The 27,930-nt window shown below is 35.3% G+C and overlaps 1 protein-coding gene across 1 annotated transcript in view; it reads right to left on the minus strand.

Annotated features, from left to right (window-relative positions):
• Positions 1-27,930, minus strand: part of CCSER1 (coiled-coil serine rich protein 1) — a gene marked incomplete at both ends in the record, with an annotated part of 1,182,092 nt that overhangs the window by 270,249 nt on the left and 883,913 nt on the right. The gene's annotated exons all lie outside the window — the stretch shown is intronic.

A 27,930-nucleotide genomic window follows, 5' to 3' on the forward strand; every position in this document is an offset into this window, starting at 1 on the left:
CCTGCTGTGAGGCATGACCAGTGCTGGGGTCTCCGAGGCTGGGATTGGAGCCTGCCGAGGGGTTAGGCCGGTGCTGGGGCCAGCGAGTTTGGCATCGGAGCCTGCCATGAGGCAAGGCCGGTACTGGGGCCTCCGAGGCCAGGATAAGAGCCTGCCGAGGGGTTAGGCCGGTGCTGGGGCCAGCGAGGCCGGCATCGGAGCCTGCCTTGAGGCAAGGCCGGTACTGGGGCCTCCGAGGCCAGGATAAGAGCCTGCCGAGGAGTTAGGCCGGTGCTGGGGCCGGTGAGGCCGGCATCGGAGCCTGCCTTGAGGCATGACCAGAGCTGGGGCCTCCGAGGCCAGGTTGGAGCCTTCCGAGGGGTTAGGCCGGCGCTGGGGCCAGTGAGGCCGGCATCGGAGCCTGCCTTGAGGCAAGGCCGGTACTGGGGCCTCGAGGCCAGGATAAGAGCCTGCCGAGGGGATAGGCCCTTGCTGAGGCCAGCGAGGCCGGCATAGGAGCCTGCCGTGAGGCAAGGCCGGTACTGGGGCCTCCGAGGCCAGGATAAGAGCCTGCCGAGGGGTTAGGCCGGTACTGGGGTCAGTGAGGCTGGCATCGGAGCCTGCCTTGAGGCATGACCAGTGCTGGGGCCTCTGAGACCGGGATCGAAGCCTGCCGAGGGGTTAGGCCGGTGCTGGGGCCAGCGAGGCCGGCATCGGAGCCTGCCTTGAGGCAAGGCCGGTACTGGGGCCTCCGAGGCCAGGATAAGAGCCTGCCGAGGAGTTAGGCCGGTGCTGGGGCCGGTGAGGCCGGCATCGGAGCCTGCCTTGAGGCATGACCAGAGCTGGGGCCTCCGAGGCCAGGTCGGAGCCTTCCGAGGGTTTAGGCCGGCGCTGGGGCCAGTGAGGCCGGCATCGGAGCCTGCCTTGAGGCAAGGCCGGTACTGGGGCCTCGAGGCCAGGATAAGAGCCTGCCGAGGGGATAGGCCCTTGCTGAGGCCAGCGAGGCCGGCATCGGAGCCTGCCGTGAGGCAAGGCCGGTACTGGGGCCTCCGAGGCCAGGATAAGAGCCTGCCGAGGGGTTAGGCCGGTACTGGGGTCAGTGAGGCCGGCATCGGAGCCTGCCTTGAGGCATGACCAGTGCTGGGGCCTCCAAGACCGGGATCGGAGCCTGCCGAGGGGTTAGGCCGGTGCTGGGGCCAGCGAGGCCGGCATCGGAGCCTGCCTTGAGGCAAGGCCGGTACTGGGGCCTCTGAGGCCAGGATAAGAGCCTTCCGAGGGGTTAGGCCGGTGCTGGGGCCAGCGAGGCCGGCATCGGAGCCTGCCGTGAGGCAAGGCCGGTACTGGGTCCTCCGTAGCCAGGATAAGAGCCTGCTGAGGGGTTATGCCGGTGCTGGGGCCAGCGAGGCTGGCATCAGAGCCTGCCTTGATGCATGACCAGTGCTGGGGCCTCCAAATCTGGGATCGGAGCCTGCCAAGGGGTTAGGCCGGTGCTGGGGCCATGGAGGCCAGCTCGGAGCCTGCCATGAGGCAAGGCCGGTACTGGGGCCTCTGAGGCCAGGATAAGAGCCTGCCGAGGGGTTAGGCCCGTGCTGGGGCCAGTGAGGCCGGCATCGGAGCCTGCCTTGAGGCAAGGCCGGTACTGGGGCCTTCGAGGCCAGGATAAAAGCCTGCCGAGGGGTTAGGCCGGTGCTGGGGCCAGCGAGGTTGGCATCGGAGCCTGCCATGAAGCAAGGCCGGTACTGGGGCCTCCGATCCAGGATAAGAGCCTGCCGAGTGGTTAGGCCGGTGCTGGGGCCAGCAAGGCCGGCATCAGAGCCTGCCTTGATGCATGACCAGTGCTGGGGCCTTCAAATCCGGGATCGGAGCCTGCCAAGGGGTTAGGCCGGTGCTGGGGCCAGGGAGGCCGGCATCGGAGCCTGCCATGAGGCAAGGCCGGTACTGGGGCCTCTGAGGCCAGGATAAGAGCCTTCCGAGGGGTTAGGCCGGTGCTGGGGCCAGCGAGGCTGGCATCGGGCCTGCTGTGAGGCATGACCCGTGCTGGGGCCTCTGAGGCCGGGATCGGAGCCTGCCGAGGGGTTAGGCCCCTGCTGGGGCCAGAGAGGCCGGCATAGGAGCCTACTGTGAGGCAAAGCTGGTACTTGGGCCTCGAGGCCAGGATACGAGCCTGCCGAGGGGTTAGGCCGGTGCTGGGGCCAGAGAGGCCGGCATTGGAGCCTGCCTTGAGGCATGACCAATGTTGGGGCCTCCGAGGCTGGGATTGGAGCCTGCCGAGGGGTTAGGCTGGTGCTGGGGCCAACGAGGCTGGCATTGGAGCCTGCCGAGGGGGTAGGCCGGTGCAGGGGCCAATGGCCAGCATCGGAGCCTGGCGTGAGGCAAGTTCACTCCTGCGGCCTCCAAGGCCCGGACCAAAGCCAGCTTAGTGGTTAGACTGGTGCACGGGCCAGCGAGACCAGAACTGGGGCCTCCCATGAGGCAAGGCCGCTGCTTGAGCCAGCGAGGTCTGGATCAGTCCACTGAGTAGCCAGGCCACTACTGGGACCATCAAGAGTGGGATTGGTACTTGCAACGCAGCATGCACAGAGAAATATCGCAGAAAATATAAATCATACGCTTCTCTTAATCAGCAATAACTAGGAGGAAAAGGGCTACAGGAAGAGGTTGAGCTATAGAAAGGGCCCTATAGTGAAGCAACTAATGTGACCAATCAGAGGGTATGTGATACTGGAGGACGGAGCCTCTTTAAAACGCAGGAGGTACATAAACAAATGTATCAAAGTAAATCACCAAAGAAGTGTGGGATGGAAGGAGGGGGAGGGAATGGGATGGGGGCTGGAGGAGGGCTAATTGGATGATGTGTGCTTGTATATCCTCTTAAGTCTTGTACTCCAATGTGATTGATATATGACTACAATGCACCAATTTAAAAAATAAATTAATTAAAAATAAATAAATAAATTTCCTGAAAAAAAATAAATAAATTAGCAGAAAAAAAAAAAAGAAAAATAATCTCACTAGGTTTTTGGGATTCTCTCAAATTGCTGAGGCTGTCCTTGAACCTGTGTTCCTCCAGTCTCAGCCTTCCAAATCCTGAGAGTACAGTGTATCATGCCTGGCTTCCCTTTTATTTTTTTTAGAAAAAAAAAAAAAAGCTAAAATTTGAGGTGGGTACACTACATTATCAGGTTTTCTAAATGACTTTAGAATGAAAGTTTTGCCTGTGTTCATAAGAAACAAAGTAATGAAGAATTATTATTGGAAAGGTAGCTAGGGGCCATGCTTTGAACTCTTCTTAGAACATAAAATGTTCTGGTAAAACTGCTAATGGGAAATTTAGGTGCAAATTTCAAGAGACTAACAGAGAAAACTTTCCCTCCTTCCATCCCAAGCTCCCTCTAGCATATAAAAAAAATTGGAGGGATGCTAACTGTGTGCTAGCTACTTTATTTACAGGCAAGATGAGGAATTCAGAAATTGCCTTACATTTCAACAATATCAATTCAACTGTCTCAGCAGTAAAAATGTGAAACAAACTAAAATTAAAGATATATACTTGAAATATATATCTTTTGGAGAGTACTTTACACATTCAAAATACCAATTGTTTTGTTATAATATTTCCTTAGGTAATGTTGTTCCATATAATTTGCATTTTAAATTTTACAATTAATTCTAAGTTGAGACATACAAAAATGAAAATTTTTGAATTGAAATTTCTGCATTTTCCACTTGCAAATAATGATTTTTCACCTTTTCTACAAATATTTTACCTACCAAGAGGATTTCATTTACAGTTATATTCATTTTATTTTGTTTAAAGACATATTTAGGGGCTTCATTTCAAGACATTTTATTTTATAAAATGAACAAAATATTAAAATGTGATAGTGTTGGTTTATATATGGAAACAAACATATGAATTATGACATAAATATGCTTACTAATTTGAAAAAAGAAAAATGTGGACTAATAAGGCACTCTGAGATAATTCCATGAACATTACTACCTGAATTAAAACCTTCTGTTAAGATTTGGCAGAAAAATTGAAGAGGTCTAAATTATTTTTAGACCTCTAAATTATTTTTAGACTGTGTTTGAGGCTTTCAACACTTTCTATAGCATTAAGAATAAATCAAGCATGTCACCTTGTTGAAACAAAGAAATAATCTAGTTTAAGAGGAAGAGAATTAGAGAATTTTGCCTTGATATCTACAACTGAGAAATGAGTTTTAAGGGAAAACATGTTTCCCCACATAATTATATTTTATACTATAGTATTAGTTTTAGAAAATATTTAATTTAAATGGTATTCTTTTTATATTCTGCTAAAGAAGGCAGATGTCCTTTTATAAATGAAAACAATAAATAAATATGTTCAGGTTGCATGCTGGGCTTCGGTGTGATTTGCTCATAGTGTTAATGGTGTGTCTAGGTAAACATCTGAAACAATATATGCTACTAATTAAAAGACAATCTATCCTGTGGTGTGAACTCTGTGATCTAATTAAATTCTGGCTGCCCTCCATTATTGAAGAGGAAAGTATGTGATGTGTGAAACTGTGCAAATTAAACTAGATTACTAAACCCTCAAACCACTATTGGGTTGCTAAGATAAGATGCTTTTGGTGATCTGGAGTGTATGAAATGATGAATCAAGGGATTTTGCTCAGAGAGTATAGATATGCATATTATGTGGGTTTTTGTAGATTATCAAGACTAAGTAAAAGTTAGCCAACCTATAAAAAAATCACAAGAATAGAATATTTAAGGTGAATACTAATCTAATTGGAATTTTCTTTCCTTTAAAATGTATGTACACACTACTAAAATTATATCTCATTTTTTGTGGTACTGGGGATGGAATCCAGGGACATTATACCTCTGGTATACACCTCCAGCCCTATTTTTTATTCTTTATTTTGAAACCGGGTCTCAAGTAGTTGCAAATGGCCTCACTAAGTAGCTATTTTTGTCTGCAAGCCATGATCCTCCTGTCTCAGCCTCCCAAATGCTGGGATTACAAGCATGCACCACCACACCCGGCTCTATATATCATTTTGTTGTCATTTTTTTAATTGTTCTACTTTATCAACATGAATAAAATCCCAAGACATAAAACAAACAAAAAATGAAGTATCATATATTTTTACAGGGAATACTTGCGATTTTAGAAAAATATTCTACATAAATCAAAATTACAAGTCTTATTCTATTTTCAGCCTTTGTGCTTAAATATTTTCATTCAAACTCATTTTTGTTAATTAATGTATTGAACTAATGTTGAGAAATACAATAGGGGATAATTATAACATCATAGGGGAAGGGTGACTTGTGCCAAAACAAATTTGTATTTATTAGCTATGCTACAAAGATCTAGCTTTCAATGAAGTTCTAAATTTGATTTTAATTAACTATTTCCAGATAGCCACTGTCAGTAATACAATTTGTACTTTCTGGCATTAAGCAAGTGAAACATGCTATTTAATTGGCAAGGGCATTAGTAAAATTTTGCTTCAGTTCAAATAGAAAAAGATAGATTAAAAAGAAAATGGAGTTGACTAGAGATTAATGCTGCCCCAATCTCTAGCTTCACAATTATTTTTCTAACCTTTAAAGCTATTCTCAACATATTTATGAGGAATGGATTTTAATTGATAGATTCAATTTTTAGAACAGTGTTAGCTTTATAAAAAATTAGCATACAGTTTTCCCTATTACTAACATCTCATATTTGTATGAATTGTTACAAATCATGGACCAATATTGATAGAATATTTTAACTAAAGTTTGTAATATTTGTAGATTTATTTAATTTTTACTTATGTTCCAGTATCTCACTCAGTATAGTACATTGCATTTGTCTTAATCTCTTCTTGGCTGTGTCATGGATTTTTTTTTCTAGCAATATCCTTTATTTAAAATTGGCTTAATATTTTAGATTTTAGTTTATTTTAGATTTTAGTATTTTAGATCATGGATCTGTGGGACAGAAGCAATGACTAAACTCATCCAGTTAACTTCATAAGACTGCTTTTGGGTACTTGTTTTGTAATTCCTAAATAAATGAATTGTAACTTGCACCATGCCCTGAGGTGACTGGGCATTATCATGAACACTGACTATTATTAAGGTCATTACATGTTCTCTTGCAGTACCTAATGTGATTGCCAGCATTTCTTTTGAACTTTTAATATTGTCCTTGCTTTCTCTGGGTTTATTCACTAGTTAGAACAATAAGTAAGAAATTAAGTAACTCATCAGTTCAGATATTGATAAATGTCATGAAAAATAATATTATAATTTGAATTGTTACTCATATAATAAAATAGATCTGGGGAAAGTCATTGGAAGTTAGAGAAGTAATATAGGCCAGATTAGAATAACAGGCTTTTTAAGCTCTGGTAAGAATTTTGGATTTATATCACAATAAATAATCTGTAGAAAACTGTCAAATATAGAGAGTTTATATAGAAGGCTTATCTGATTTGACTTATATTTTATAAAACATTCCTCTGCCCAGTGGAGATTAGATTTATAGGTAAACAAAGGCAGACATAGATGATCAGTCAGGAAGAAACTGTACAAATATGAAATGATGTTGCCATGGATAAGACAATCACAGTAGAAATGAATTAAGGTGGAAGGACTTAGAATGAGTTTAAAGTTAGTGTTAACAGAATTTCTGGCTTACATTCTAAAAAAGAGGAGAGAAGGAGGAATGTAGGGAAGAAAAAAAGAAGGAGAGGGGGAGAGAGAGGAAGAGGTAGAGAGATACACCATTGAGTAATTGAGTAATTGAATCTAGCTCCAGTAACAGGCAAAAGAGAAAAAATCAATGGGAAGAAAGTGTTCCACCCGCTTCATTTATTTTCACCATCCACAAGCCCCATTTGCCTTACCATCTTTGGTCCCTTTGTTTCCTTTCTGTTGTTGTGGGTGTGCTACAATCTCAGCCTTGCTGCTTGTTACATCAGTGAAGGTGACTCTGTTAAATACACAGTACCCACTTCACAGAGTCAAGACAACCGCTAATGAAAGTTCATGTAGAGAACAACACATTTTGGGTTTTTTCTTAATAAGAGAAGACAATGTACTTACTTAATATGTCCTTAGGTTATGATTTTAAGTACTTATAAGAATGTAGATAAATAGTTCTACCCAGACCCACCTATTTATGTCCAGACCCACCCACCTATTTATGAAAAAATAAAAATAATTTTTTCTCTCAATCACTTATTAGGTGAACACATTTTTATCTCCTTAGCATATGAGAAGTCATAGCATACTAATTTATTAATTTTCTCTTAAGTATTTAATTTTCAATAATTATGTAATAATGACAGATTAATGAAAAAAGACAACTTTCTGGCTATTACAGTAGGCAATGAGTAATCAAGGTATATACATTATCTACAATAAAGGATCTATAAGAACTCATACATCTGCTAAGGATCAAGTAATTTGAGCTTTCTCCATGTCCTTTACATATAATAGGATACTTATGATACTTATCAATGTTTATCAGGAATTGTATGTATTGTGTATGAAACCCATCTTTCTATAGTATTGCTGAAAATATAACAAAATATTTCCTCTCAACTAAATATGATCTCCTTTTTTGTTTAGGATAAAGAAAGTAGCAGCTATATACTTCTAAAAATTCTCTTTAAAGATTAACCTTTAAAACCAATTGTGGTGGCACATGCTTGTAATCCCAGCATTTGGGAGGCTGAGACAGGAGGATCACGATTCACAGACAGCCTTAGCTACTATTTAGTAAGGCCTTTTGCAACTCAGTAAGATCATGTTTCAAAATAAAGAATAAAAAATAGGGCTAGGCATGTAGTTCGAAGGTAGAATGGACCTGGGGATCCATCCCCAGTCTTGTAAAAATTTTTTTTAAAATAAAAAAGACTAATCCTTTAAAATTATATACATAGGCAAAGAAAAAAGTAAAAGATTTGGAAAAAAATTCCCTAAATATTGGCTGGCAGAAGGTTTTAATAAAAAAGATCTAATGCCTACATTAGTTACTAAATATACATCATCCATAACATTTAACTGAATATTCACTTTGGTGATAATACATTTTATAATAACTTCATTTCCTAACTCTAATTACAACTTTTCTTATTCTTGTTCAGTTGCCACTAGTACTCGATTAACGTCTTAGGAAAATCTTTAAAATATCACCATTCTTGGTAATATATTAAGTCAATTTTCTTGAAATATAGTTTCCCTCTCTAAGCGGATTGGGAAAAGTCATTAGTACAAAAATATTGGAGTAATTTATTTTTGAGTTTGAGTAATTAACTATATTTTAAGCAATGTCATTAAAATAATATCTACCTGAGACACAGATGTCTCAGTCTCTGAAAGCAATGAATTCCTTTATATATTATTTCTCTAATAGAACTGATGGTGGTTTCATTTCCACTGCCAAAAACATACATTACTTTATTTCCTAGGCACTAAAAAATGGTGCCTTCAAGTCTTATTCAGAGTTATAATTTATCTAATAAAATGAGTAGATACCAAAGTTTGGCATTTTAATAAACAATTTTATAAAACCTCTATTATCAAAAACTATTCAAACAGAAAATAACAGAAAAAAATAAAATAACAAATAATTATAGTTTAGGTATGTGATCAAATATTACTTGTAATAATCGTATAATAGGCCCCAGTGAGATGCTTGAAATCGGTTACACTGAAAGTCTCATTAATTCTCTTTCAAAAGGACTATTGATTTCCTGAGTCTTAAAACTTTATTCCAAAGTCAGGGCAACAAAATGGCCCATTACTTCCAGAAAAAAGAGCGAGATGGAGTGAGGAGCATCAGTTTACACCAGTACCTCACTTGGCAATGATTTGTTCCATCTCATATGTATGTTTTTTACTTTTGTCACTGTGTCTTCAACTGGAAATGAGCTATCAAGCAAGCCAGCGATTCATTCTCATTCTCGAGTAACATTCAACAAAATGTGATTTTAAAGCCAATTTTAACTTAGTAACACTGTTATGAGAAACTGTTATGAGAAAGCATATCTGTATTTTCCTCCAACTTTTAAGGATTAAAAAGTCCATTCTAAAATATTTTATTGCTTTTATAAAAAGTTATCATTTTCCAATTTCACATATACTTGTAAAAGTACAAAATTATTTTTACTTTTAAGAGAGATAGATAAAAAATGAAAATATATATCCTTCAGTACCACTTTGTTATATAGTATGGCTCATACCAAATAATAGGTCCTTAATTCAAACTAGTTGGTGATAAAATCCCAGCTCTACTATTTGACTCCAATTTCTCCTTCATGAAAAGGGGCTAATAATTGTGACAGCTACTCTGTACGTGAATCTGTAGTTGGTAAGGTATAGTGTTCAGCACAGTGCTTCACACATAGTAAGTATATACAATGCAATGGTCAGCCATTGCTACTTATACCATCAGAAATGAGTATTTATTATATAAAGTCAAGCAGCTGGAAGATGGCAATGGAGAAAAGAGGCGTTTACAAGACCTGATAACAATCAATCAATATTACCACAAAATCAGCACCTTTCATAGCCAGAAAACACCATCAGCAGAGAAATAAAAACTATAAATACAAGAGACAGAGAAAAAGAGGGCAGGAAGAACAACTAGACACCAGAAAAGAAACCAGCCTGCAGTGCCGTGGCCAGAGCCATGGTACAGAGCTGTGCCAGCGCCATCTTCCCTCGAAGCACCAGGTTCCAGAGAGGAGGGGGAATCAGAACTGAGCTCAAAACCAGAAAGAAGATATGCTGGCTTCACAGCTGAGGAAGCGGCAGCAGCGCCATACTGCCAGTGGCAGCAGCAAATTCACCAGATGGCTCCAGGACAGCGCACTCAACAAGCTACCAGGTTCCAGAGAGGAGGAGTGGACAGCAAGCTGAGGTGAGCAGCTGCGAAACAGCCAGGCGGAATTCAGCAGTTTTTTCAGCGCAAGGAGCATCTAAAACTTCCAGGGGCCAGGCTGAGCACCCCCTGCAGAGACTCAGAGCAGAGCTCAAAACCAGAGAAGAATAGAACCTCGCTCCTAGAAGATGATCACTCCAAAACTGAATGCATAGTCTTTAATTTAGAAAAAAAATCCAGCAGCGGGGATTTGACATTGAAGAAATATGGGCCCATTTAAGAGTGTTAACTTAAGAACAATTGGAATAGAGGAGGGAAAAAAAGGTAAAACCAAAGGGATTAATAATTTCTTCAAGGGAGTGATAGCAGAAAATTTCCAAACATAGAGCAAGAGGTCAACACACAGGTCCAGGAAACTTATAGAACTCCCTTTAGACAGGATCAGAGAAGACAATTCTCATGCCACTTAATTGTCAAAATGACTAATGTGGAAGCCAAGGAGAGAATCTTAAAGGAAACAAAAACAAAAGGCCAAGTGACATTCAAAGGCAAACCAATTAGAATCATTCCAGACTTCCCAAACCAAGTCATAAAAGTCAGAAGGGCGTGGAATAACATATTACAAACTCTGAAAGAAAACAACTTCCAGCCAAAAATTTCCTACCCAGCAAAACTATCTATTAAATTAGATGGGGAAACAAGAAGCTTCCATGACAAACAGAAACTGAAGGAATTTATGTCTTCAAAACCAGCGCTAGAAAAAATACTCAAGGAGATTATCTGCAAAGGAGAAATAGGTAATACACGCCAGAACCAAAGAAACAAGATTTCCCTTCCAACAGAAAACTAAACAAAGAAGAATAAAGAGTATCTAAAACAGAAATAAAATCATAACTTTTTTGGAATTAAAAATTCTCCCTCTATAATCACACTGAATGTAAATGTGTCAGCTCCCCAATAAGAAACATAAAGTGGCAAAATGGATTAAAAAACAGAATCCATCCATCTGCTGCCTACAAGATACACACCTTACAAGTAACAATAGGAACAAACTCAAGGTAAAGGGCGGGAGCAAGGTAATCCATGCTAATGGAATGCAAAGACAAGCAGGAGTAGCAAATATGATAGCAGACAAGTTAGACTTCAAACCCAAACTTATTAGAAGAGACAAAGAAGGTCATATTTTACAGGTAAAGGAATAATCCAACAAGAGAAAATAACAATAATCAACATCTATGCCCCAAACATAGGGGCAGCTACTTTCATAAATCAAACTCTTTGTGACATGAAGCCACACATAAATCCCAATACAATAATACTGGGAGACTTCAACACACCTCTCACAACACTAGATCAATCTTCCAGACAAAGGGTCAGTAAAGATGCCCCAGAACTAAAGAACACCATAACCAAATGTACCTCTTGGACACATATAGAATATTTTACCCAACTACAGCAGAGTTTATATTTTTCTCAGCTGCTCACGGAACCTTCTCCAAAATAGATCATATCCTGGGACACAAAATGAGCACTAGCAAATTTAAAAAAATGTTACATATTTCCCTGTGTCCTTTCAGACTATAATGGAATTAAACTAGAAATCAACTATAAGAAGACCCAGAGAAACAACATAAACATGTGGAGACTGAACACCACAAAGGCACAACAACTTAAAAGGCAAATCAATACGTGGGATTGCATGAAACTGAAGAGCTTCTGTTCATCAAAGGAAACTATCAAGAATCTCAATCGAGAGCCAACAGAATGGGAGAATATTTTTGCTACCTACACCACTGATAGAGCACTAATATCTAGAATATACAGAGAACTCAAGAAACTCAACACTAATAAAACAAAGCATCCAATAACAAAATGGGCAAAGGAGCTAAATAGACACTTCACAAAAGAAGAAATTCAAATGGCCAATACATGCATGAAAAAATGCTCAACATCACTGGCAATCAGGGAGACGCAAATCAAAACTACCCTGAGATCTAATCTAATTCCAACTAGCATGGCAATCATTCAAAACACAAACAACAACAGATGTTGGTGAGGATGTGGAGAAGTGGGAACTCTAAGACATTGTTGGTGGGATTGCAAATTAGTGCAATCACTTTGGAAAACAATATGGAAAATACGCAGAAGAATGGGAACAAATATACCATTTGATCCAGCAATACCACTTCTGGGTATCTAGCCAAAAGATAGGAAACCAAACTACCAAACTAATGCATGTGTATCTATGTTCATAGCTACACAATTCACCATAGCCAAAATTAGGAATCAGCCAAGATCTCCATCAACAGATGAATGGATTATAAAACTGTGGTATATGTACACAATGGAATTTTACTCAGCCATTAAAGAAAACTCAATTACATCATTTTCAGGGAAATGGATAGAACTGGAGGACATTATGCTAAGTGAGATTAGTCAGTCACAAAAAGTAAGGAAGCAGATGCTTTCCCTAATATGTGAAAGTTAGGGAGAAATGGGTCATAGGCGGAACTCCAGATGAAAAAGAAATCCTATAGAGGAGCAAACCTAAAGGAGGAGAAAGGAGGGGGGGAGAGAAAAATCTCTAAAACACACAAAGTACTTAAACATATTGAAGTCAACCACTAAGCCAAACAGGGGAAGGATGGACGGGGAGGAATGGGGTGGGAATTGGGTAGGGGTTAAATCAATTATGTGTACGGGTTTGTACACACAAGATTTTTTTACCCCAATATGATGTATGAATATAATCCACCAATAAAAAATTAAAAAAATAAAGTCAAGCAGCTATTTTTCAAATAACATTGCTGATGCTTCTTAAAGCACAGTTTGAAAGGACTGTCAATAGAATGGTGCATTTGGACATATTTATAAAACATATTATAGTAAGAAAATACCTTAATGTTGCACAAAATTACTAAATTTAGTGTATATCTTATTCTTAAGGGTATTACAGAGCTTAACCACTTTAATATAAGCTTATAATTATAAAGACTTTTTGTATAAATGAGTGATTTCCAAACTGAAGCATGTATCAGAATTATCAAACACAAATACTGGCTCCATCTGAAAATTTTTAGTTTGTACATTATATTTTTCTTTTATTCAATGCCTTTTAACTCAGTTTCAATTTTCCAGGCACATGTGTACAATCTGGACCATGGCATTTTCTGAAACTGGCCACTTCACAAAATATTAAACTCAGGGATCCAAATCTCTTACCCAAATACAGTTATCTCACTTTCTCTCAAAATTGCCCTAAAGATTTGGCTGTTCTCTCTTTTCCATCACTCCTCACAGTTTTTTTTTTTTTTTTTTTTGTGGTACTGGGGTTCCTGGAAACCCTTCTACCTCTGGGCTACACTCCCAGACCTATTTTTACATTTTTATTTGGAAACAGGGTCTCCTAAGCCAGATCGCGACTGGCTTCGAACCTGCATGATCCTCCTGTCTCTGCCTCCCAAGTGCGGGGATTACAAGTGTGCACCACCATGCCCAGCTACTCCTCCCAGTTTGAGCAGAACATTTTTAATTTTTCCTTATGGAATAAAAACAAACAAGTAAACTTTATTTCCTATCCCTCCTCTCTCTGCAAGCTGTTTCAAGGGTATATTGATCCTTATTATTCATAAAGTGTATTCTTAGTCAAAAGAGAAAAAAAGGAAATATATACTTTGAAATTTCTAGAGAGTAACCACACAGTCCTTAAAAAAAAATCTATGTGGATCTTTTCCTTTGAAGTTATTGAAAAGTTGTACAACCTCAAGCCAAATTTCAAATGAAGATTTGGAAGAACTATTTTGATATTTCATCTGTAAAAGCCATATTGTATGCAAATATATTTACAGAGTTGAATTTGTAAACATAAATTTTATTTAATTACTATGAAATCACTAGGTAAGAGTTGCTTTTTTGAGTTTTTTCTGTAAAGTAGACCTAATATGCTAGCACATGCTCAATCCTTACAAAGGATTAACTATTTTTGCAAAATTTTTAGTATTATCTAGTTATGTGCTATATATTGCCTCTCCTTACAAGTACCCATCTTTACTTATACACATGTTAGTTGGATGGTCAGTGACTTCAGCACTTTAATATAAATTTACATTTCTTCAGATTTTTATTGTTATTATAAGGATGACAATAATGGTTCCTCTAGATTTCTGCATTTCACATCAAAACATCAAGATTATATATTTTTTTTTTCAAAAGCCTAGAATAATAATTACTGTCATCTATATAACAAAAGAAACATCTTTGCCTTATTTTCTTTTTGCCAGAACTGAACATATTTTTGACTTTTTAGTAGCTCAAGTATATATAAAATTATTACTTCAGTCTCAAACGAAAAGCAATATTCTGCATTTGCCTTCCACGGGATTATAGCATAGATTGCATTTTCTTCAGTGCTTTTCCTCCCTCTAGCTATCTATTGCATTATTTGGTTTCTACTGGAGGCATATTGGTAATTTCATCATGTAAATTAGAGCTTCCCCTTGTTATTCTCCTTCTGACTAAAACCTCTCTTCTGAAAAATGGAATTTCCTTAATCCCAGATATAAATGTGCAATTTCATGTGAATTTACAAACCCAATGTACCTGCTTTGTTCCCTGAGAACACAGAGTCTGATAAGCATTTTTTTTTTACACATGTTTGAAGCAACTGTATCAGACAGGTTCTCTGAAAGTGATCTTAATGAGAGTTATAGGAAAAGTTCTCTTAGTTCTCATTGCTGTTGAGGTTTATTTCCAAGCTGTGTCTAAGCATGACAAGAATGCATAACAGAAGGAAAATCAAAGCTACATCCAAATAAGATGATATTTAGAGAAAGACACTGCGTGTGACAGTATGAAACAAAAGAGGGGTGGGGTGACAGCAAATAAACTGATAAGAAGGAAAGGGAGTAAATTAGAAGGCACAGTAGAAAACACTGGTTTGAAACATTTGTTGTTAAAAAGACACCACAGCATCTTTAGACAGTCCTTTGGAATTAGTAAAATCTGAAATTAAAAACAAATCTTACTCTTTTTTATTTTTTATTTTTGTTGTTTTTTATCAACTTGAAATTTAAATCACTTTTCAGCTGTAGAAATTAAGGAAAGAGTTGATTGAAAACTAGAGGCAATACTTGAAAGCAATTAAGAGGAAAATATTAGAGAAAATTAAAAGTACAAAATATTTATCAAGTTATAATTCATTAAAACTGATTGTTACTTTAGATATAATGTATGATTCCAAGGAAATATTAAAGTAAGATCTGAAAAATCTTATGTGAGCATTTAATTTTTCAGTAATATCTAACAAAAATAATTTAACTTTATTTGTAGGATAAGTGTTCAACTACTTATTTAACAAAAAAAACAATAAATATGTTTACATGCATATTTCCTCCCCTCTAAATATATACATTTAGTCCCATTAAAGTAGGTGCAATTTGATTCTGGATAAGAAGACAATAATCAATGTACTCAGAGTCAGTGCAATTATATTGACATTAAACCATCTACGGAATGGCTCTCCTAAATTAGGTAACTATGTTTGAATAGACTATTTATATACATTTGATACTCTGTTGATAAATTGGGAAATATAAATATAAATGATATATAAAATATGAAAGACACATACATTTGATTATTTTTACCTAATAATAATCATTTTTGTATTATAAAACTTGATATTTTTATTTTCCCAGAGAAAATATAATTATGGTTCTTTAAATTTTAGCAATAGTTTGCTAAATTTAAATATTATTTTGAAAAAGATAAGACATAACTCTATTACAAACATATTTACAACCCTTAAAATAGTAGTTATAATGGCAAAAAAGAAAAACATTATCAATTTGATATCAGTTCTTGAATCCTGAAACAGTGGGAGAGCATTTTATGGGCCAAATCTTTGCTAAATTTTATTCAGATGTTATAGCTATCAATTCATAGCAAATTTAGACTGAGTTATACCAATATATGATGAGAATGCACTCACTGAAATTGATTAAAATTCAAGAAAACTTAAACCAATGGGAAGTTGAGAAATCAATATTATTTGAACAAATGCTAGTCGTATTTTTAGCATTTAAAATAAAAAAAAGTGTATGCATGTTAATATCACTTGGAATCTAACAATGATATATAATACAATTCAGCACTAAAATATTTTAAAAATTTTAGAAAAACATAGATGAATAAGACAAAAATTACAAATTAAATAAAATGATTCCTAGCACACGTGCACACAAAGATAGACTATTAACAATCAAATATCTTTCTAAGACTCCTATTTCTCCAATTTAGTCAATCATTATGCAACTATTTTGTTTGGAAATGAAAAATATTAGCCAAGGCTGTGATTTCTTGTAATAAATAAAGTCACATTTGAGGGAGTATGCTAATTAAAAGCTACTTGGATTTTTCCAAGATGGAGGTGGGAATCCTGTCATTGGTGATTCACAGGTTTTCTAATTAACTCATCATGTAAGAAATACATCTTTTTGCTAGGTTCTGATGATATTGTCAAAGAAAATGTTTAGTTGGCTATACATCTTTAATTAGTTAAATTGACAGCCATACAACAAGAAAATATTTCATGCTGATTACCAAAATAACGAATAAAATTGTGTTAGCTGTACCTTCTGAGAAAGTACCAGTCACAGTTTTGAATATTGTTAAAAATGTATAAGTCTAAAACAAAAAATCTATTATTTAGATAGATCCTAATATTAGGGAATTAGTGTAAGGAAGAATATGTTGTTGAATATCCATATTGTGATATCTAAGTGTAAAATAAACCATTTATTCTTCATATCTTTGATAAGTACTACAAATACAAATACTTAAGGAGACTCCACTGTTGTGTAATTTGGAGAGTAAATGATTATACCTGAATAAAAGGAAAGATGATAATAAGCATTCTAAATTTATGAGTACAAGTAGATTACTATTTCCTAGTTCACATGTTAGGAAAGTAACATTATTTCATGGTGTTATGTATTAATATAGTAAATAATACCTCAGATTTAGAGAAACATTATATAATTTTCCCTTCTGGCTTTAGTTTGATTAAGTCCCATTTAATCAAAACAAATGATCTAAAATTTCCAATATCCAATATTATTATGTATTTAGTTTTGTGAAAGTGACAGAGTAAGTAAGCTTAATTCAAATATCTTTCCATTGACGATTCACGGCACATATAATAAATTCGCTTTCCCCAAATTCCTAGTAATGATATCCTCTTCATCTCCATAAAAGCATTCCTGTATGCCTTTAATGGAGCATAAATTGTATGCATAACAATAATTTGTTTCTTTTAAAGGAGTAAAATTTTAAACTAATTGAAATTCTTGCTAGTTTTTAATTTTTATCAATTAAGATTGCATTAATACCTATATAAGATAAATTTGATAAGTCAATAAAAAGAAAAGTAACACAGGATGATATTTTTTGTTCGTTTCTTTGTGGTACTGCAGATTGAACCCATGAGCATTCTACTTCTGAGCTACAGTCCCAGAACTGTTTTATTTTGTATTTGAAAATGGGGTTTCACAAAGTTGTCAAGAGCCTCACTGAGTTGCTTAGACTGATGACAAAAGCTGTGATTCCCCTTTTTTAGCATTAAAAGTAGTGGTATGACAAGTGTGTGCCACTATGCCTACTGACATAGGAAAATTTAAGAGCCATGCTTGACTCTTTTTTCTAGGTAAATTTTAATATATATTGCATCTTCTATTCACACTAGCATTTCTTTTTGTTACAACTTTACTCATTAGAATCCAAACCTTCAAAATTTCTTCACAAGATCAGAAATAGAAAGGCACATATTTTTATTGTTGTTTGGATAGTTTTATATTGGTTCAAAATGCTACTTTTTATTGTTGATTCAAAGATCTTCCTCAATGAATGTCATAAAATCATATGTTTCTTCTCCCAATAGTGAAGAAAACATTATGCAAAGAAGACTTTACCTTTGAATCACCTTTAACATCTTAGTAAGATAGATTTGTTTGGCATTTATTGCTAGACACAACAATTAGAATCGTGTGGATGTATTGCTATAGCAGTCAATAATGGAAGTAAATTACCATGGTTAACTGATAGATACTGGTGTGGGAAGATAAAAAAGACATGAATAAAATGGGAAATGAAAATAGCTTTCTCAAAGTCTGATGGCACTTTGGGGAATCTACATATTAAATGTGCATATACATCTCTCACTAACAGAAAGCTCATGTTAAAGCAATCATGTTAACAGAAATCTTTCAAACTGAAATGCAAGTCCATGACTTTGCCAAAGTGCATATGTATATAGCTAAAAACAATTGTAAAATCTTGAATTTCCATCTAAAATTTTATGAATTATTTTAATTTCCTAAATAAGATAACTCAGAAACAAAACAAAGTAGTACAAGTCAAGTTTGCTTTAAATTCACTGGAAGAAGTCTTTCTTTGAATGAATTTACTAGATCAAGATCTCTTTAGCTGTGGCAAAACCACAACTTTGTATGACATATGAATTCTGAACCAATAATTAAAGAAGCTAGAACTTAAGAAAGCTAAATTATTCAGTTGACAGAGAAAGTGCTATGACTGTTGCTAAATTTTTTAAATAAGTTAAAATTAGAGCCACTTCTTTGTTTGCCCCAGACTTTGAGTTATTACTACAGTCTCAATGTACTTGGCTATATTGCAAAGCGGGTTTTCTTAAATAGGCGGAATAATGACAAACAGATAAGGAAGAGGCAAAAGGAACCATTTACTATAGACACATCATAGGTAATATACAACACTGGGGATTGCATATTGACCTTTGGGCATTTGGTCTCAATCAGCATGCCATGCTACAGCACAGGAACACAGAGTCATGTTACAACACAGATCTGAATTTAGGAGACTCACATAATTGCCTGCGAGAAGATACAGGAGCACTTCCATAGGCTGTGCCCTGTAAATAAAACACATTTTTTTTTGGAGCAAATGATGTCACCAGTAGTAACGGTAGAATATGGTAGACGAGTGAATAAAGGAAAGGAATAGAAATGCAAAATAAATAAAGATGGTTTAAGAAAGGAGATGCTCTTATAAGTAATAGTTGTGGGGAATTAAATGAAAAGAATACACCAAAATAATGAAGTCAAATAAGTTATAGCAAATGATGAAAACATTTAAGTTTGACAGGGAATAAGTTTGTGAAAAGTAGAACACAAATGATATTTATGAAGTGGCCTCCTTAAAAAGTAGGTTCCCTTGCACCAATTCCTTAGCTGAAGCAAACTTTTTTTTAGTCTTTTAAACTAAGCAGTACACTGATAGTCGCTCTTTTCTTTATCTATCTCAAATGTTATAAAAACTTTGATAAAATGGTCCTAATCTGTACATTAACAAAAATGGATCACTAAAAAGTAGTATGATATAATGGAATAATTATTAAATCCAAGCATCAATTGTATATGATAGGCATGAGAGTTAGAAAGATCACATTCAGAATACTTGCTAAGCCCTTCTAGTTAAAAATGCTCTTTGCAAACATATATTGCAATTTAAATTGTGTGTTTTCATGGCTGCAACTGATCTCTGCCATATAATTGTGCTATAGAATACTCAGAGATATGTTTTAAAATACTATTAATAAAAATATCAGAATCCATATCTTATTATAAATATAACTCAGAAATGACATTAATTTTTGGAAAAGATTAGTATTTATTGAATATTTTCTCTGTGAAGTTTTACACCTAGGATATAAAAAGCATTATCTCAATTAATTTTTAGGACAGTCTTGATCTATTATCATTTTTCAGTATTATTATTAATTCCTACTAGGATTAAAAGAAAATTCTTAAAATTGATTAACTTAGATTCAGTTTAGAATCAATTAAGGAGCTATCCTGCTTCTAATCAAGAGTAGCAAATGCAAGCTTTATTAAAGCTTTTGTCCTATTAAGATTGACTGAAGAGGAAACATATCATCTAAAATATATGCATGCTTGAATTATGATCAACACAACATGCAAATATCTTGCTTAAATTTCTTTTGTGTAAGAATATGTTTATATGTCTAATGTATTTAGGAAGAGAAATGTCCTTTTAGCTATGGCCAATTGGGATTTTCCTAGGGTGGGGTTAAATAAATTTTATCCTGGATAGTGAGTTGTGAATAAATAAAATCAAAGGATTGAAGCCTTTACTTGGAAGAAAGCACAGTGCTCCGTAGTCTTGATACAGAGGCTTTATGTATAGGGTTAGTACCATCCACATCAGTCACTCTACCCAGCTACACTAAACAATTCAAGAGAGTCTTTTTTATGTTTATGTGGATCATATTGAAAATGGAATACATTCAGACTATGCTTGGTGCCCTCCTCCCCCCACTTTTCCTTCCCCCCTCCCAACAATGAGTGTCCAGGTTAATCATCCTATATTTATATTTTTATACAAATTTGGATGTAGCTCCTGTATTAACCAACCTCAGCCTTCTTCCTCTCCTATCCTTTCATTCTAGCTTTGATGAGGTTTCTCATCCATTTTCTTGAGTCCTTCTTATATCCCTAATACTCTCTAGTTTGAACATATTAGAGAAAACATAAGTCTCTTCTTTTTGTGCTTGGCTGATCTTACTTAACATAATGTTCTCCAGGTCTTTCCATCTTCTTGCAAATGGCATGATTTTGTTCTTTATAGCTGAGTAGAATTCGATTGTGTATATTTCCCATAATTTTGCAATCCATTCATCTGTTGATGGACACCTAGGTTGGTTCCATATTTTGGCTATTAGAAATTGTGCTGCTGGGAACATGGGTATGCATATGTTATTGTAGTTCTATGATTTCAAACCTTTTGGACAAAAACCCAGGAGAGGTATAGCCGGATCATATGGTGGATCTAGTCCTAGTTTTCTAAGGAATTTCCACACTGATCTTCATAGTGGCTGAACTCGTTTGCACTGCCACCAACAGTGTAAAAGAGTTCCACTTTCCCCACATCCTCACCAGCATTTGTTGTTATTTGATTTCTTTATGCTTGCCACTCTGACTGGGGTTAGATGGAATCTCAATGTAGTTTCAATTTGCATTTCCCTGATGGCTAATGATGTTGAACATCTTTTCATGTATCTATTGACCATTTGTATCTCTTTGATTGTGAGGTGTCTACTCAGTTCAGTTGTCCATTTCTTGATTGGGTTATTTGTTTTGCTAGTGCAGTCTTTTGAACTCTTTTTTATATACTGGATATTAGCCCTCATCTGAGTGGTGGTTGGTAAAGATAATCTCGCATTCTATAGACTTTTTATTTAGGTTCTTGATGGTTTCCTTTGATGAGAAGAAATTTTTTGGTTTGATGTCATCCCACTTGTTAATTCTTGCTTTAATTTCCTGCACTTTGGAGGTCTTGTTGAGAAAGTTACTTCTTGTCCTATATGTTGGAGTGTTGAGCCTATACCCTCCTCTAAAAACTTTACAGTCTCTGGTCTAATTTCGAAGTCTTTTATATATCTCAAGTTGATTCCTGTGCATAGTGAGAGGTAACGTCCAAACTAATTTCCATAATGCTTATATCTTTATATCTTTATAATGCCCTAATGGAGAAAACTACTCCCTTAATTTTTAAAGCTTTAATCTGTTGAAATAACTCAAGGAAGGTTGACAATTTTATAAGTGTAGAGGAGTTCAACAAAATCACAACAAAGTAGAACTTTGCTGTAAGTTTTATTGTGTTGTTTTAAATCTAATACCTCCAAATAATTTGATGCATGATATTTCTTTCATTCTATTGTAAAACCTGATGTCTTTTGATCTCCATCCTCTCAGATCATAATTCTACTTAAGGAGGGAGGGGGAGGGAATTGGGTAAAGGCTAATTGGTTGATGTGTACATGTATGCCTTTACCATCTTGTACTCCTTAAGATGTATGACTACAATGTACCAATAAAAAATTAAAACAAAAAATCCTAATCTTTCCTAAAATACTATTTAGAAAAACTGCTTGACACAACCTAGAACCAGTTAAAGAAAATTAAATAGATGTGATTGTGATCATTAAAACTAGATTCCTAGTTTTAATAGATCATATTCTATAAAAATATTTTTGTCTCTAAAATGATCTTAAACATTCATCTATAACTTTAAACTATCAGTTGAAGTAAATATTAGCAATATTTAATGCACTACTTTATTGAAACCAAGGTATAAAACTTGTTCGCCCAAGTGATGGTAAGGAATAAGCCTGTGTTCAACTTCATTTCAGGCGATTAATAATAAATCCAGCAAGGAAGTACTCTATTCATAGAATTTTTTTACATGAATAGTATAGTTCATAAATACCATTATCTTTATTGAACTAATAATTTTTTCAATGCTTAATATCACCCCATGTGCTTATTTCATATGTATTACTGTATTAGTAATGACAACATTTTCTGAAGCATACACCATTGTCTCCATATGATGTAATATTGTTTCAATTCTTACAAATGGGGAAGAGGAAGTAGCAAAGTAAATTTCCATAGGAACAAAACCTGGAGGTGGCTTCCACAGACACAGAGCTGAGTTATTTTGGTTTCTCTGTTCCTAGCACTTACTTACCAGGTACTGAGCCTTTATGTTCAAGGTGAGCATAAAGGCAGAATCTCTCATTAGAAGCTGTTCTGGGGATATGAGAGTATGAGGTTTTTCTTTATAAACCATCTTATTTGTAAATAAGACCAGACATTAGCACATGATTTTGAAATGGGACAAATAATAAAACCAGAATCTTATATAAGACAATAATTGCCATAGAAAAATCACATGCATGTGTGTATTACATTAAACGTTTATGAGTTTACAATTATCTTGATACTGAAATAGTTTAAGAAACATTTAATTGTTCAATCAAAACATGGTTAAGGTTTAAGCATTCACAAGAGTACTTGACTTATGAAATGAGCAGTCATGAATAAAAGGAAAATCTTGTTATATCAATATGGGTTGTGTGTGTGTGTGTGTGTGTGTGTGTGTGTGTGTGTGTGTAATTCTCATATATGTAAATAGGATTTAGGTAACTTAATGATTTAGATGTTGTAGAATGTTAAGACTTTAAATAATGTCAAGCTATTTCAAATGAATATGTTAATATGTTTAATGTTCATTATGTTTTTTGTACTATTTCTATTTAAATTCATAAATATAAAATTATATATATATATATATATATATCCAGAACTATCTTCAAAAACTAAGTTACATGGGCCAACAGTTAAGAAAATTCATAGTCTAAAACAACTGGCAACAACTCGAAATTGGAAACTTCTCTGATGTGTCTATTTTAGGTACCTAAGTTATGTAAGGGATCATGACTAGCTTTGTGCTTAACTTATATTCTTGCTTTGATATTTACTAACCCTTCAAATTAAACACATTAAAATATTATCTCCCTTAATGTCCCTCTTGGAGCATAGACCTGTTGCAGGCATGCCCTTGATCTACGACCTTGGTTGACATATAGTGATAAAGCCACTGCTCATTAATCAGACCCAGCAATGTATAGAAATTGCAAGGCAAAAGTGTCTTTAAATAGACTACACTTTTTGGACTCAGTGTGTTATCTTTATACAACCAAAAATAGTGGTAATCAGGCTGAATTTCTACTGTTACCAGATCAGACCTCATTTCAAGAATAATTCCTCAGCTGTATTTTAAATTTAAAGGTATTGCAGTGAAAACTGAGATGATAAAGTGAGTAGGATTTGGTGTTAGATCTCTTAACTACCAGAAGAGGAAAAAGAAATGAAATGAATAAAAAAAAGAATAACAGGGATGTGTGAGATATTTTTCTTTATTTTCTCAACAGCCTTGTAGAAACTTAGAAATGAAAACTTCTAAGGGTAATGATGAATCACATCCTTTCAACTTCCAGATCTAGCCACCTCTATTTCTATCAAGGATTAAACCAGTGGGAAACTGATAACACTAAATGCATGCCCTTCTTTTCTCTTTCTCTATAGTGCTATGTAGCATAGTCATAGGCATAGAGAAATTTACTACAAATTTTTAACAGACATTCTCAGTTCAGATTTTCAAAGTAATTATAAAAATGGCTAATTTAAGATGTACATGACTTGAGGTATGTAGAAACAATTATTAGTTATCTCTAAATTATCTTTAAATTTGATTTTCTTAAATGAGCCCTCTTAAAAGTTATTCTCCTGCAATTTTCAACACTGCATCTTCAACACTTTCTGCAATAAGGAACCCAAGAAGTGGATATGAAGTCTGATGGTACACTGAGAATATGAAATGCAGTCTCGCCCGTAAGGAAATCTTATGCATGCTTTATATCATTTTAACTTATAATAATAATCACAACTTACTGTATTTCCTGGGGATTTCCCAAGGCACAGCCAAAGGCAATGAGTTCCTCCTAGCTAGTCATAAATGTCCTGTGTTTCTTTCATTGCTTAAATATGGCCCTAAGCCCTTTCCTTTTATTATAGCCCTTTGAAATGGAGTGAAGCATTTCCCCAAAGACACATATCAAGGAGAAGTTTGACATTTGCAACAATAAGAAGCGGTATGTGCTATGTATTAATATAAGAGCATGAAAGACATGATGCATGTCACTCTAATTATTTTAGAGTTCTCTGTTTTAGAGTTCATTTATTATCAATAGAAATTAAAGTGTCTTTAAACTGTCATTACTCCTTATACCATAGAAAAAGAAAAAGTAAGTTAATGCTAAGGACAATCGATTGAGATATTTTTAAGTGAATACAGAGATAAGCATTCTCTTTATGTTTTGCTCATTTAACACTGATTTGTAGATTATGATAATCTATATGCTTTTCACCAAAAAAAGAAAAAAAACAGACAGAAAGAAAAAGGAATTTCCATCAAAATAAATAAATTAGAAAACAAGGAGACATGGGTTTATCCTTCTAAACCATGCACATGCCATATGCAAATATACATAAGAAATATTCAGTGCCTCCCTAGTAAAGGCAATATTCAAAAAACCTTTGAACTCTCAGGTTTGTTTGTAAGCCTGCATTTACTACTCTTTAAATTCATCTATCATTTTCCTGACTAGCATTCAGAAAGACTGATAAATGAAATAGAAAATGAGGAAATGCATATATTTTGAGATGTAGAGAAGAAGAAGGTATTTTCTCAATATTTCTTTAGATGGACTATATTTGAATGATATCTGAATAAGTTGGTAATTGAAGGCAGAGTAACACTCCATTTCTCTGGACTTAAACATCCAAAATATTCAAAAGCTTAAACAAGTGTGAACTTGAAAGAGAACTTGATCATAAGTAGTGAGAAAGATACTGCATTGTAGTGCTGCCCCATAGCCAAAGGATAAAACCTTTCCTAGGTTAGAGCACTTAATAAAATATATCACCCTAGTGCCACTCGTTTGCCAAGAAAAGACACTGCGAGCTACTCAAGAAAGCCTATAAAAAAGAAACGATGAAAAATGCATTTCCATATGTTAAACAGTTTATCTTAAAACAAAACACATAGAAGTGCATTAATTCATTTATATTTTATCATGGGACTTTTGCCGTTCCATTGGATGAGGGATTTTTGCACGTCTCTTTCCTGCTACTTGCACGGTGACACAGTAACGTGTCTTGTTCAGATTCCAGATTAAGCTAATTAAAAGTGATCGCAGAGCATAAAATTTCTTATAAAACAATATGTTGTTGATTCTTGATATGCATTTAACCATTTTACTTCAATTTTCAGTGTATTCAGTACTTTCTAAAACATTTAACTTGGTTTGATTATTTTTTTCAAATGCTTACTTTATCTACTTAATATTGAACTAATTCACTTAATGCTTGGTTACTTTCTAGAGGGAAAGTGGCATTTGAATTAATCCAGAGAGTAAACTAAGTGGAATCCTTTTAAAATCTGGCTTAATCAAATGAATGTTAAACTTTGTTCAGCAGTCATTTTTAGCATAGGCATAACGTTTAGTAGGAACATATGCTATCAGAATCAATTTTTCAACTTGGTCCATCGATGCACAGCTGTAGTCCCTTTACTTGAAATGCTGAGACAGAAGGATTGGAGGTTTGAGACCAGCCTCAGCAATTTAACAAGATACTTAGCAATTTAGTATGCCTATTACAAAATAAAAAATTAATAAAAAGGGGTGGAGGTATGACCCTGAGATATAATAATCCCAGGTTCAATTCCCAGTACCAAAAAAGAAAAATATTAATTTGAATACTTACATAATAATCTTCAGTTATCTGAAAATTTCCCCTATTCCATATACCTCAGACTCCTGTGCTAATAAAGTTTTGTATATATAAGTAGGCAAGAATTATAGTTATATAAAACACACCTTATTTTTTTATTTTTTATTTTTGGTGGTACTGTGGTTCCTGGAAGCCCTTCTACCTCCGGGATACACTCCCACGGGCTACACTCCCAGACCTATTTTTTAAAATATTTTATTTGGAAACAAGATCTCTTAAGCCAGAGAGGCTGGCTTCGAACCAGCGCGATCCTCCTGTCTCCGCCTCCCAAGCACGGGGATTACAAGCATGCACCACCACGCCCAGCTATAAAACACACCTTATTTTAAGTCTAATTTTCAATTCAGTTTTTAAAATTTTATATAATTAAATAACATTTCCAAAAATCATGATTTATTTTTACTGAGTTCTAAATCATAATTCCAAATAATTATTTTAAAGGCTAATATCAAGTTTTAGTTTTTAGGAAGTAAAACTAGTCTACCCTTTCTCTCAGGGGCTGAAAATTGGAGTTGGTGGCTGTTGAAATTTCTAATGTGATCTTTAAGGAAATGCCATTAAGTTATTTCAGACATTTTTGTGGCATATTAAAATCAATATCAAGAAAATCATTTCATATACAATTAAAGTGAATTTTATCTCATGTCATTTTAACCAAAATAGAAAAAACAGAGGCAGAAAAAGAAATTGCAAATAGATTAACCAAATGTATTTTCATATTACTGTCATGATCTATGTTATTATAATAGAATTTGTATGAAGCACAGGTTTATCCTCTTATTCACAATTAGACTTTACTTTTAGTATCCAAAATCATGTGGACAGTGATTAAACTGGCAAAGATGTTTTCAATATTATCTTCAACAAACAATTATATAAAGTCTTAAAATGTATTATGGCTAATAAAATATATTTCTCCTATGTACCGTGTGAGAGTGTTTCATGGGGAAAAAAATCCAGGACTATGTCTTAAAGAATAAATAAAACTTTAGGCATTAGAGAGCAGTTGGAAAATTATTTTCAGATAATGCTCTCTATATTAATGGATAAGTTAGTTTAGAATAACAATGTAAAAAGTAAGGCATTTAATATTGAGAAAATAACCTATATATTAAAATATTAGAAACTATAAAGTGCAATGGTACATCCAATGTTAACTACAGCAATGTATTTATTGTGCAAACAACTATTCATTGTTCATTATGTTTTAAAGTGATAAAACTGCAGGAAACATTTAAACTCTCAGAGAAAAAAGAGAGAACATTTCTTTTATACAGTTCTATATAAAAGTTCTATGGTAATAAAAATAATTTGTGCTCATTCTTTAAAGGCAATTCAAATGTGAAATTACCAGACACTCTTCTGCTCATCCATCATTAGTTTTTTTTTTTTTTATTCTGGTGGTTTGTTATAAATTAACAGGAAGCATATTTATAGTATTGGTACATGGTAGTATAATTATTTCCCTTTTTCCATTATCTGTCCATGTCAAGAATATATATATATATATATATATATAGTTAACATGAACAAATACAATACATACATACATATAGTTTGCATTAGAAACAAGCAATATTCTTATGCAGAAATGGCATGGGACATTGTTGTTCTGTTAACATAATAAATTTCAAAATATATCATAATGTTTCTATTTTGTACTTACAAAATAAAGAAGAACTTTCATTTTTAGAATATATTAATACTGAACTGAGAGAATTCTTCCAGTATTTATTTTAAAAAGTTTGTCCAACTTTAATGATTATCATCATTTTTTTTCAATCAAACTTTGCTTATTAGACTAAACCACCTAGGTCTTCT

The sequence above is a fragment of the Muscardinus avellanarius genome (assembly GCF_963383645.1).
Source record: "Muscardinus avellanarius genome assembly, chromosome: 6".
In the NCBI taxonomy this organism is placed as follows: Eukaryota; Metazoa; Chordata; class Mammalia; order Rodentia; family Gliridae; genus Muscardinus; species Muscardinus avellanarius.